General features: G+C 39.3%; 1 protein-coding gene across 11 annotated transcripts in view; it reads right to left on the bottom strand.

Moving 5' to 3' along the window:
• Positions 1-10,717, bottom strand: part of FLRT2 (fibronectin leucine rich transmembrane protein 2) — a 101,705-nt gene that overhangs the window by 67,176 nt on the left and 23,812 nt on the right. For 3 of the 11 annotated variants that reach the window (XM_028496268.2, XM_028496269.2, XM_028496266.2), the window contains one exon: positions 4,927-5,401. The exons of 4 other annotated variants lie outside the window; for them this stretch is intronic. The gene's annotated coding sequence lies outside the window, so the exon portion shown is untranslated. Of the gene's footprint in view, positions 1-772; positions 791-2,342; positions 2,623-4,926; positions 5,402-10,717 lie in introns of those variants that run through there. 4 more of the 11 variants (XM_028496267.2, XR_003682106.2, XM_028496271.2 and 1 more) reach the window with 4 other exon arrangements.

Here is a 10,717-nt window from a genome sequence, read left to right as displayed (position 1 = left end):
GTATATGTATAACTGATTCACTTTGTTGTAAAGGAGAAACTAACACACTATTGTAAAACAGTTATACTCCAATAGAGATGTTAAAAAAAAAAATAGGACATTTGGGGGCCATTTTAGAAATGGTCCCTACCACAAAAAAAAATAAATAAATAAAGTAGGGTATTTCATTTCTTTTTTCTTAAGATTCCTGAAAGAAATGGAAATGACAGAAATGGGTCTAGTTTAAAATAAGACTTTAGGATTTCTGTGGCTTTGCATCTTGAATGTTCTATAAAATATCTTATAAATTCTGTTCCTAAGACTGGTATAGTTCATAACTCTACAACTCTTTTCCTTCTGGCATAGAAATGGTGAGAAAGAAACAAGATAAAACCAGAGATCATATGATAAATATCCCATCTCCTTCTTACTATGAAACAACCAGTGTACATTCAAAATTTCCCTTCCAATATCATATAAATTCATTGGAACCCAACAATTCAGGAGTTTGAATTCTCTTTTATATTGAGGAAGCAATATTTTAAAATCCCATAGACTTGATTGAATCATAAAATTAAATTGTTTTTTTCTGGTAAGACCAGGGATGCAGCTGAGAGCTAATTCATGGCTATACAGGAAATATGATAAGAACAATTTCGTGAAACAAAAGGAGATAAATTTAAATGGGTATTACTGCACAAACTTAAGACAGGACAAGGTAATCCACATGAAATGTGTCTTAATGTATGAACTATCCCATAGAGGCAGAATAATAATCACCACTAGGACTTACACATGAATAATAGTCTTCAACTGGCAAATCCCTTTTAGATAGGATCTCACAACTGATCACCACAAAAACCTTTGAGATCAGCACTATTATGATGCTCATCATATAGATGAAGAAGTTGATTTGCAGAGCTGTGCAGTTTAAGAACTATTACATTAAATTACATATCATTTGTTTCAATCATGAGAGGTACAGTACCATTTTTCTGCAATAGTGTTAACCATGCCTACAAAAGACACAGAAAATGGTTCATATTACAGGACCTTACTTACAAATACTTCTTTTTCATGCTATCTATGAGTCTAAAGGAACACTCAGAAAACTAGCCCTTTTTGCCAAAGTCAAAATGTCTTCACACAGATCTTCCATGAATACATTTTGAACGGTCTTGGTTGGAACAAGGGACATGTAATGATTTAGGCTCTTAATTACCTATATATGTTTCTAACTCAGTTGTTAATTTTTGTTTGTTGAATTTTTGATTATCCTGCATCCCTCTAAGATAATCAATTTATACTAAAATGAGGGAAACCAGTGTCCCTTTTAACACTCCCAAATTGGTCCTCACCAAAGGGTTAAAAAAAAAAAAATCACTAAATCTTCTAAACCTATCCATCCAACTCAAGCAATACATAGTCATCAGCCAAATCAATCCATGAGACATGAAAAAAAAGTTATTTGGCTATAACGTTCTCCATATACAGGCAGAGAAGAACAGGTTGCCAAGTGTCGCTTTGGTTTTCCACCATGCTAATCCTGAAAACAGTGCACTGAAGTGTGAACCCCCCTGCCTGCCCTATACCTCCCTTGATAACATCATCTTATGATCAGTTGAAGGAAAGGGATCAATGCCCTGACGTCCAGCTGTCCATTCAAGCATCAAATGTAGGAGTACCTATTTTAAGGGCCTTTTCATGCTCGGACTTCTACCTGTGTCAACGCTGTCTTCTTTTTCACTCTATGTCTTCATTGAGATTTAGAGTGAACTGTCATCTATGAAGTTATATACAAATATCAGACACATCCTCTACCTAGGAGGAAATATATGTGCTATTTCATGTTTTTGGAGAGAGAAGTCTAACTCTCTCTGTTTTTGTTTTTCTTTCCCAAGATCATATAAAGTACTGGGCTTTGGAGGTAACAGAAAATCTGAACGATGTCAGTCACAAAAGAAGTACCCTTGGGAAGCATTCAATGAATCTGGCATTTGTTAAATAGCATAGACTCTGGAGTCACATAGAGCTGGTCCCATTCCAATGTCATCGTTTTCTGGTTGTGTGGCCCTGGTGACAGAGGTAACTGTTGTGATATTACTTGGGTGTAATTGTAATTATGAAATAATTCTTATTTCATAAGACTTCTGTAATGGTTACACTAAGTCAACAGTGTCCAGAAGACCATAATTCTCAAAAAATGGTATGTGTTTCTTTTAAGAACTAGATGTCCTATTGATGCTTCTAGCTATCTAACTTTACCTAAGAAAAAACAAAGTTAAAAATATATTTCTTTATTATTTATCTTTATATTTAACACAGAGGAAACAGCCTTCAAAAAGCAAAACAAGAAGCCCAGGTTCCAGTTCACACAGCTTCTCAATCACCTCTGGGTCTCTGGGACTCAAGAGTTTTGTCTCTTCTTACCAAGTTCTGTTACAATCCATTGATTTTTCCCTCACAGTATAAAATTTCCTTTGTTTAATTTCATTGGGCCATTTCCCCTGGGTCACTCTGACCGATTATGTTCCTTGTTGTTTATACTGTTCAACTTTCAATAGATTTCATTTTGAAGAACATAATGCAATCATGTGATGGCATTCTTTCTTGTTATTGAACTGTCGTTGCCTAAAGAATGTCCTAAAGAACAGGAAAATAATTGATGCCCATAAACATCACAATCTTTAAGACAATTATGAAGTAAATTAGAGATCTTGCATTTTGATTAAAGAAAGAAAAAGTGGAGTAGGGTTGAGAGTTGGGAACTAGCCTCAAGTAGCTGACATTATATACCCATCTACTCTCTCCCGCTCTCTGATATTTATATCATCTCATTTGATTCTCAGAACAAGGTCATGAGTTGGTATTATTACCTCAGTTTACAGAGGAGGAGACTGTATTTCCAGAAAGTCAAATAACCTGCCTCACAGCCAAAAAAAGGGTAGAGACTGTACTCAGACTTGGTCTTCTTGAGGCCAACTGTCATACATCCTCTATGGAGAATCCAGGAATAATATTAAAACTTTACATTGTCTACATTACAGTCCGATTACTTTGGGTTTGAATTTCAGAAATATCCATGTCTACGTGAAATGAAGTGTCCCTTTGGAAACCTGAATCAGATGGACTCGAGAAGCTGACCAGGTGTGCAGTAACTTTCAGAAGGAAATGAAGCCTTTCCTCCACAAATGCTCTCCCCCATTTGTTCAGTAGCTGCTCTAAGCATTCCATTTCAGAAACTATCTGCATTTAGTCCAAGGCCTTACTTATAGCTTTAAAATGTAAATACTTTCAGAAAACAAACAGTGAGCATTGGTGTCAGTCATATTCACTGTAGTGGCAATGAGTTCCAACTTATCTTGAGACCAGTTGTATTGGTAAGAGAGCTTGAGGACAGAAAAGAAACATGGTGACAGAAGTGTCCCACAGAAGGGAGGATGGGGAGCTCTGGAACTGGTAGGGGCACTAAAGCCAAACAACAGAAACAAAATACAAAGACCACAAGAGCCACCACCGAAACAATTCTGTAATTTTACCCAAGGCTTGGGGCTGTCTTAAAGAACTAATGATTTTCAAGGCTCCGTTATTATACATTTTAAAATAAGGGAAATTTACCATTCTATTTGGAAAGGTTTCCGGTGTGATTCTACGTGATCTCACTCCTACTTTATCACTGTATATTAGGCAGCCTTTCTGCAATTTTACTGGTGTCAGCAATATCACCTGCTGTAATAATGGGAGGAGAATTTCCATGCAGGCAAAAGCCATGTATTAGGTTGCCTTGTTTTCTACCTGCCGGGGTTCTGTGAGTGTTCTAGTATATTTCCAGCACTCATCCTGCCCAATTCATAATCTAACAGATGGCACCATTAAGCAAGTATCCCCGGTAAGTCAGTCTCTTTGAAAATGAGGGCAAAGAAATGCAGAATAAAATTCCGTTGACTAGAAGAAAACGGGCCCTCATTCCTTACAGTATGTCGACAATAGCTGACAAATTTCTAGCGGATATAATCTCGCAGAACATATGCACGGTAACGTTTTACAGCAACATAAACCGAGATTGAGAGATACCCTGATAAATAGCTACTTTCACCCCAGGCTGTGTGCTTCCCTCTCCAGACACATACAGCTCCCATTACTACCCAAAAGCCAGGGGAGAATTACACACTGCTCAGCAGACGGCTTCTGAAACAGTGAGGAGATGTTAAAAAGCTGCACTGAAATGAGGGTGGCTGAGTAGAAGCATGTTAGACAGAATGTAATATCAGCTTTGGAGGCAAAGAAATATCCAGTGTGCAACAGAAAGGTAATGAGGGGAAAAAATCTAGTGTTCCACGCACTGACGGTGAGCTATTAACAAGGTAAAATGACCAAATATCAGTGCAATTTGGAGCTTGCATTTTCTGTTTTGGGAATTATGATAATGTGACAAGGTTATCGTTATAATTAGGAGAGTAATTAAAGTAGCAGAGTAGTTGCTCTTCTGCATTTTTTTTTGTAGTCAAAAAGATCTAATTGTATAAAAAAAAAAAAGGAGAGAAAAGAACATTCTTCATTTACTTTTTAAAATTTCTCACAAGCATCTATCTCAGAACAGAGCAGGCAGACTCGTCACACTGCACCTAGCACCTTTCAATTTTCTTTCCCTGAACCACTTTTTTTTTTAGCTGTTACAAATTACTTGTCACATAGCATGGATTTTATGTGTGAAGACTGTCTTTATTAGGAGTCAGTTTCTGGTGTGTGTGATATCATTTCTAAATCTGATAGGTTAAGATGTTTTTCTCCTTCGTGCTTCCTGATTCTGGACTTAGTTTCAAGTAATTGTATGTTCACACTGTCTCACCTATAGCAATGAGGAAAAACAGAATTGTTTCACCCGGGTGGGTACAGATCCACATACAGTAGACAAGTAAAACTTTAGAAAGAAAGAAATAAACCTACCCATCCCTGAAGAGTCGGAGCTGGGACAGACAAGGTCTGTCTGTCTGGCAGAAACACTTTGAAGAACAGAAATGAGGAAGCAGCATGAAGAGATTTGTTGAAATTTCTGGGGAGGGAAGGGAGAAACTCTGGCAGAGATGCAAGAAAGTCAACATTTTTGCTCAAATCCTATGGGCTTCTTGAGACAGATAAAAAGCCCTGTCCATCCGACATGAAGCGAGAGTGAAGGAGACAGGAAAGCCACTAAAAGCTGCTGATGCCAGGGGAAGCCCAGGGTATGGGGTCTAACCTGTACCCTGACATCTAACCTCTTGATGGCAATGGACAGCACAGACCTGGGGAGGAGTGGTGAGTCCCAAGAACATCCCTGGAGGGAAACCGAGCCACATGATCCTGTGCATGTGACAGCACTTCTGTAAGCCTCCCTTTCCTTACCTGAAAAACAATGATCCTATTCCTCTAATTCGTTGAGCTGCTAAGAGGTAAAAAGAAAAAAAAAAGCATAAAATGACTTTATAAACAACAACATCTATATTGCATGTACTCATATGTACATACATTACACATATATGTATGCATACACATATATTACATAGCGCATATAACCTTTACCATATGCAACTATGGTTCAGCTCCGGGGCTCCCTTTCCTCTAGGTAGTGCCTTTCAAAGGATAGCTGAACTATTTAGAAACAAAAGAACTCATATTCATTTTGCTGTAAGTTTAGCCCCAAAGTGATTACTTCCTTTGCCTGGTAGACCTCACATTGCTTATCTGCTTAGCTAATTCTTGTTCCTTCAGCAAGGATCAGCTAAAAGGTTACTTCCTTGTGGAGCCTTCCCAGACTCCCAGAGGAGGAATGAGCCCCACTTCTACTCTGCCTCCAGACCTCTGTGTACATCCCCCCACCCCAGCTTGCCCTCTTGTCCATCTACCACCAGACAGTGAACAGCTTGAGACAGGGGCCGAGTCCCTGCATCTCCATACTGCTAGGCTGAGCACGTGTTCAAAAAGTATGTGTCAGCTGAGCTGAATAACAGATTCTTCGGCAGGAGTAACTACGACAGTTATATATGTCTATATATGCGGATGCATATTCACATGTACATATCTATGTGTATACATGTGCTTTTACGTGTATTTATCTGGCCTCATAAATATATTTTAAACGCAGTTTTCTTTGATGAGGACACTAAACTGTTAGGAAGCCACTAGCCACCCACATTACCAGATCCAGAGAAAGCGATGGGAATAACTAGTTCCTTTACTTCAGATTACCTTATTACCTAAAGGTTATTAACTGCTCTGGCAATAACAGCATCTCACGATCACTCTAAAGAAACACTAACCAATATGCATGACGCAAAAGGATTTGAAAAACAAAATGTTGATCTGGAAGGGAATCATGTAGCGGGAACTCCCTGGTGAATAAACACCTTGACACTGATGCTACAGCTGCTGTTCATCTGAGCAACTGCATCTTCCCCTCTGTTTTGTGATGTGATTTTAAACTGAAAGCATTAGGTAGCAAGAAGCACTGTAATTAAAGCTTCAAGCAGAAAATGACTGAAGAAGCACTGAAAAAGACTTCTCCTTCAAAAGTGCATTTCAATTCTCCCCATGTCTCTAGAAGACAAATGCTTCTGACAGTCTATATTTTACTACTGTTTCATTTAATAATGCATATCGACATTTATCCAGGAACGTCGGCCGTTGCTTTACTTCTCATTTTAAATCAGCTAAGCACCTGCCCATTCCCATGACTCCAATCCCCTCCCTCCACCCACCCAGCTTGTTTTCTCTGTTTGTTCTCATTTACTTACTTTTTAAATTAATTTTTGAAGCAAGGACATACGTTTTAGGGTGAGCACACTAATTCCCTAAAAGACCTGAATATAACTCTGGGGGCAAAGGAGAGCCCCTTGCCTCTTGCTCTGCTTACAAAATGACAAAATCATAACCCAACTGAAAACATACACACACACGCAGAAGACATACACCTTCCAAGAGCAAAACAGACTACACGGAGGCTTCATTATTCTTATGGTCTGTACTTAGAACACAGTAAGAGATACTGTCTACAAAATTCCATCATGTGCTTTATTTCCTAAGAAGGATTCCAGGTTCACTATTTCTATAATCACCATTTTCCTTCTAATATGAGCTTGTGTTATACACAATTTAGTTCTAGAAGTGTCTTTTATGTTTTGCTTTTATTTTTATACTTTCTGGGTTTGTGTAGGGATGTTAACTAGCCCATCTCCTTTTTGAAAATCCAGGTACCCTACTAATAATACCTCATAGTCATAATGCGGTAAACTTAAGGAAGAAATCATTTAAGCAAATTTATCCATCACTTCATTCAATATTCAGTTAGGAGCTGTGGAGGTATTTTAAGATAAATATGATATGAACCTTGCTCTCAAAGAATCAGCAAACTAGTAACAGAGCTATCTCATAAAAATGCTTTAAAAAAGAACACTCTAAATTAGTTATGAATTTAAGCCTCCCATCAAGTAAGAGGGTCTGTGTTTTTTGAAGGGGTTTATCACTTAGAAAACAGGAAGAGTTCACAAAGTCTTTTACTAGATCAATTATAAAAGGTAGAGAAATTGTGCTAGTAAGGCGTTATTTATAATAGTCATAGTTATTACTTTAATATGCATGTACTACATGCCAGGCACTGTTCCGAGCACACAGTATTAATTCATTTAATCCTCCCAACACCTTTACGCGGTAGACATTATCTCCATGCTCTAGTTGAGAAAACTAAGGCCCGGAGAGACAAGTAACTTACCTAAGGCAACCAAGTGCAATGACGAGGAGGGATCTGAGCCCTACGGAGCCCGCCTCCAGCGCTAGCTTAATCATTTCCTACAACTGCCTCTAAGCCTTGGCGCGCCCCTGCAGTATAGAACATACGCAACTTGCCGGGTCGAAAGTGGATTTTCTCCAAGGGACATGTGTGGTCCTCAGACCAAGCTCAGGCTATGATTCCTTTAAAGCTACACTATTTTTAGCAACAGAATTTTATCACTAACTTTTTAAAATTAATAGAGCACTACCTGTAGGTGAATTTAGGGAAAGAAAGCAGGGTATTTGGGATGTAGGCTAGAGCTTGTCAAAAGGTAAGTTAAATATCTGAAATTAAGCTCTTACCAATAAAATTAGTGTGCCCTGCACACACCCATGTACACCTAATTTTCAACCACCCAGTGGGCATTCTTTTAGAACGGCGAATACTGCAGATGAAATCCATATAGTTGTCACTAGGATATGAAGCCTTAAAAAAATTATGAACGTCCAGACAGCACTGCTTATTACTGCTTTAATTTTAAGAGAATCACCGTATATTCCAGACAGTCTTACGAGAGTACAAATCTTCTATATTCACAAGACTGAATTTATCAACTTAATAGTGAATTTCTTAATTATATGCCTTCTATCTATATTGTATTATCTCACTGCTAGAAAATAGAAACATGCGTACTTCTTTATGCTTATTTCTTCTGCTAATTATTTTTTAATTTATTTATGTATTTATTCATTTATTTATTTATTTTTGGCCGTGTTGGGTTTTCGTTGCTGCGCGCAGGCTTTTCTCTAGTTGCGGCCAGTGGCGGCTACTCTCCGTTGCGGTGCACAAGCTTCTCATTGCGCTGGCTTCTCTTTGTTGTGGAGCACGGGCTCCAGGTGCACGGGCTTCAGTAGTTGCAGCACGTGGGCTCAGTAGTTGTGGATCTCGGGCTCTAGAGCGCAGGCTCAGTAGTTGTGGCGCATGGGCTTAGTTGCTCTGCGGCATGTGGTATCTTCCCGGACCAGGGCTCGAACCATGTCCCCTGCATTGGCAGGCGGATTATTAACCACTGCGCCACCAGGGAAGTCCCTTTCTCCTGCTAATTATTAAAAGTGTTTTTAGTCATCACTTTTCTAATTTTTAATAGTTGGGGTTCTTCCCATTTTCTTCTCTCCTTACCAGATTCATTGTAAGATTTTAGATCGGGAAGAAATAGCTATGTTGCTCACCTGTAGCATCTCATAGGAATTTAGTCATATTCTGACAAAGCAACTAGTTCATTTCTGAAGGTACAGCAAGATTATTAGGGCTGCTAACCTCCTTTGGCCCCTTAGCTCAAGATCTGAATCTACTGTGAAATCTGATGTGAAAAGACTTCAGTACCTCGTCACTCTTAGATTTTCTCTCCTTCCCTTTCAATAAAGATAGCTTTTACACAGAGTAAACTAGCATACCAAGTGGTCTCTAAGGACCACAACTGCATTACCAGAATGATGCCTGTCTCCATTAGAAAGGCATTATTAGATGATGTTATAGGTCTTTAATCCACATCAGTGTGTTCTGCAGGTGTGCTCTATACCCAGTGGGTGAGGGCATGGGAAGCTGACGTGGTACCAAGCACCACCTCTGACTGCAGGACAACAAACCACCTTCAGGGAAAAAGGACCTCAGAATCAGACCTTAGCAGGCATCCAGGAGTGATGTAGAATTGTTCTCTTAACTGGGCCGAGTCGACTGAAATTCATAGCAGCACCTCTCTATTTTTAAATTCAGAAAGGAATGGCAAACCTATCCATTCCTCAGATAAGTTAAACACCACACTCATATTCACAATCCTAATTGTTTGGTCAAAGTTAATGAATTAAATTGTACAAATAATGGATCAAGTAGAAATATCACAATTTTAAGAGGGAAAGAGTCTCGGCCCAATTAGGTGAGTAGAATTCATTGTCAGCTCTAACTAGAACATCAGGATTCAGTTAAGGAAAAGGGTTGGAGGATTCAAAATAGACATTCAAACCACACAGACGTGGTCTGATAAAACCTCAGAGTCATCTGTATGCCACTGGCAAGCTTTGAAAAAAAAATGAAAATGTCATACATCCTGGACTGTATTTCTTAGGTACACTAATATATCAGGAAATGAAGCACATAATACTTCCACTCTGCAGGAAAGGCGTCCGCACCCTGTGATCGCTCACTGACAAATGTTTATCTTCTACAATGTCTTTTTTGCAAGATGACAGTTTATTAAATCCTGCAGGAAGAACACTAAACTAGCACTTAGAACTTTCTGGTATTTGGGACTTCAATAAGTACTTGTTGATCGCTGGCTCAATCATGAATCTTTTTTTACCTAAAAATATGTGGTGTCTTTTTTTTTTTTTTGCGGTACGCGGGTCTCTCACTGTTGCGGCCTCTCCCGTTGCGGAGCACAGGCTCCGGACGCGCAGGCTCAGCGGCCATGGCTCACGGTCAGCGGCCATGGCTCACGGGCCCAGCCGCTCCACGGCATGTGGGATCTTCCCGGACCGGGACACGAACCCGTGTCCCCTGCATCGGCAGGTGGACTCTCAACCACTGGGCCACCAGGGAAGCCCTGTGGTGTCTTGCAGAGAGTAATGAAACTCTCTAATAAGTTCAGCTCTTTGAAAAAGAAAAAAAAATAAAATGTTTCCCCCTTTCTTCTACATAAGAATGAAAACAAGAAGGGAGGCTTGGCTTTCCGTTACTGATGAGATTTTCCTTTCAGTTGAAACCCTCAAAATCACATTTGAAAATATCTGCCCTACCTTATAAGCTGATGAATATAAAACTGAATCTATGCTGTTTTTTGGATAACTGTGTCAAGCACATAGGCAGAGCTGTGTTTTAATGCACTCCAAAGGTCCTCTGTTATGCCGTGTCTTCAGTAGGGCAGAAAGGCTCTATCCTTTTCCAAAATTACAATGCAGAACCACCACCAAAACTTATACTCATCTGTGAAGGTAACAT

This window comes from Physeter macrocephalus, chromosome 11, assembly GCF_002837175.3.
Source record: "Physeter macrocephalus isolate SW-GA chromosome 11, ASM283717v5, whole genome shotgun sequence".
NCBI classification, from domain to species: Eukaryota; Metazoa; Chordata; class Mammalia; order Artiodactyla; family Physeteridae; genus Physeter; species Physeter macrocephalus.
This window is presented reverse-complemented; position numbering and strand designations above follow the sequence as displayed.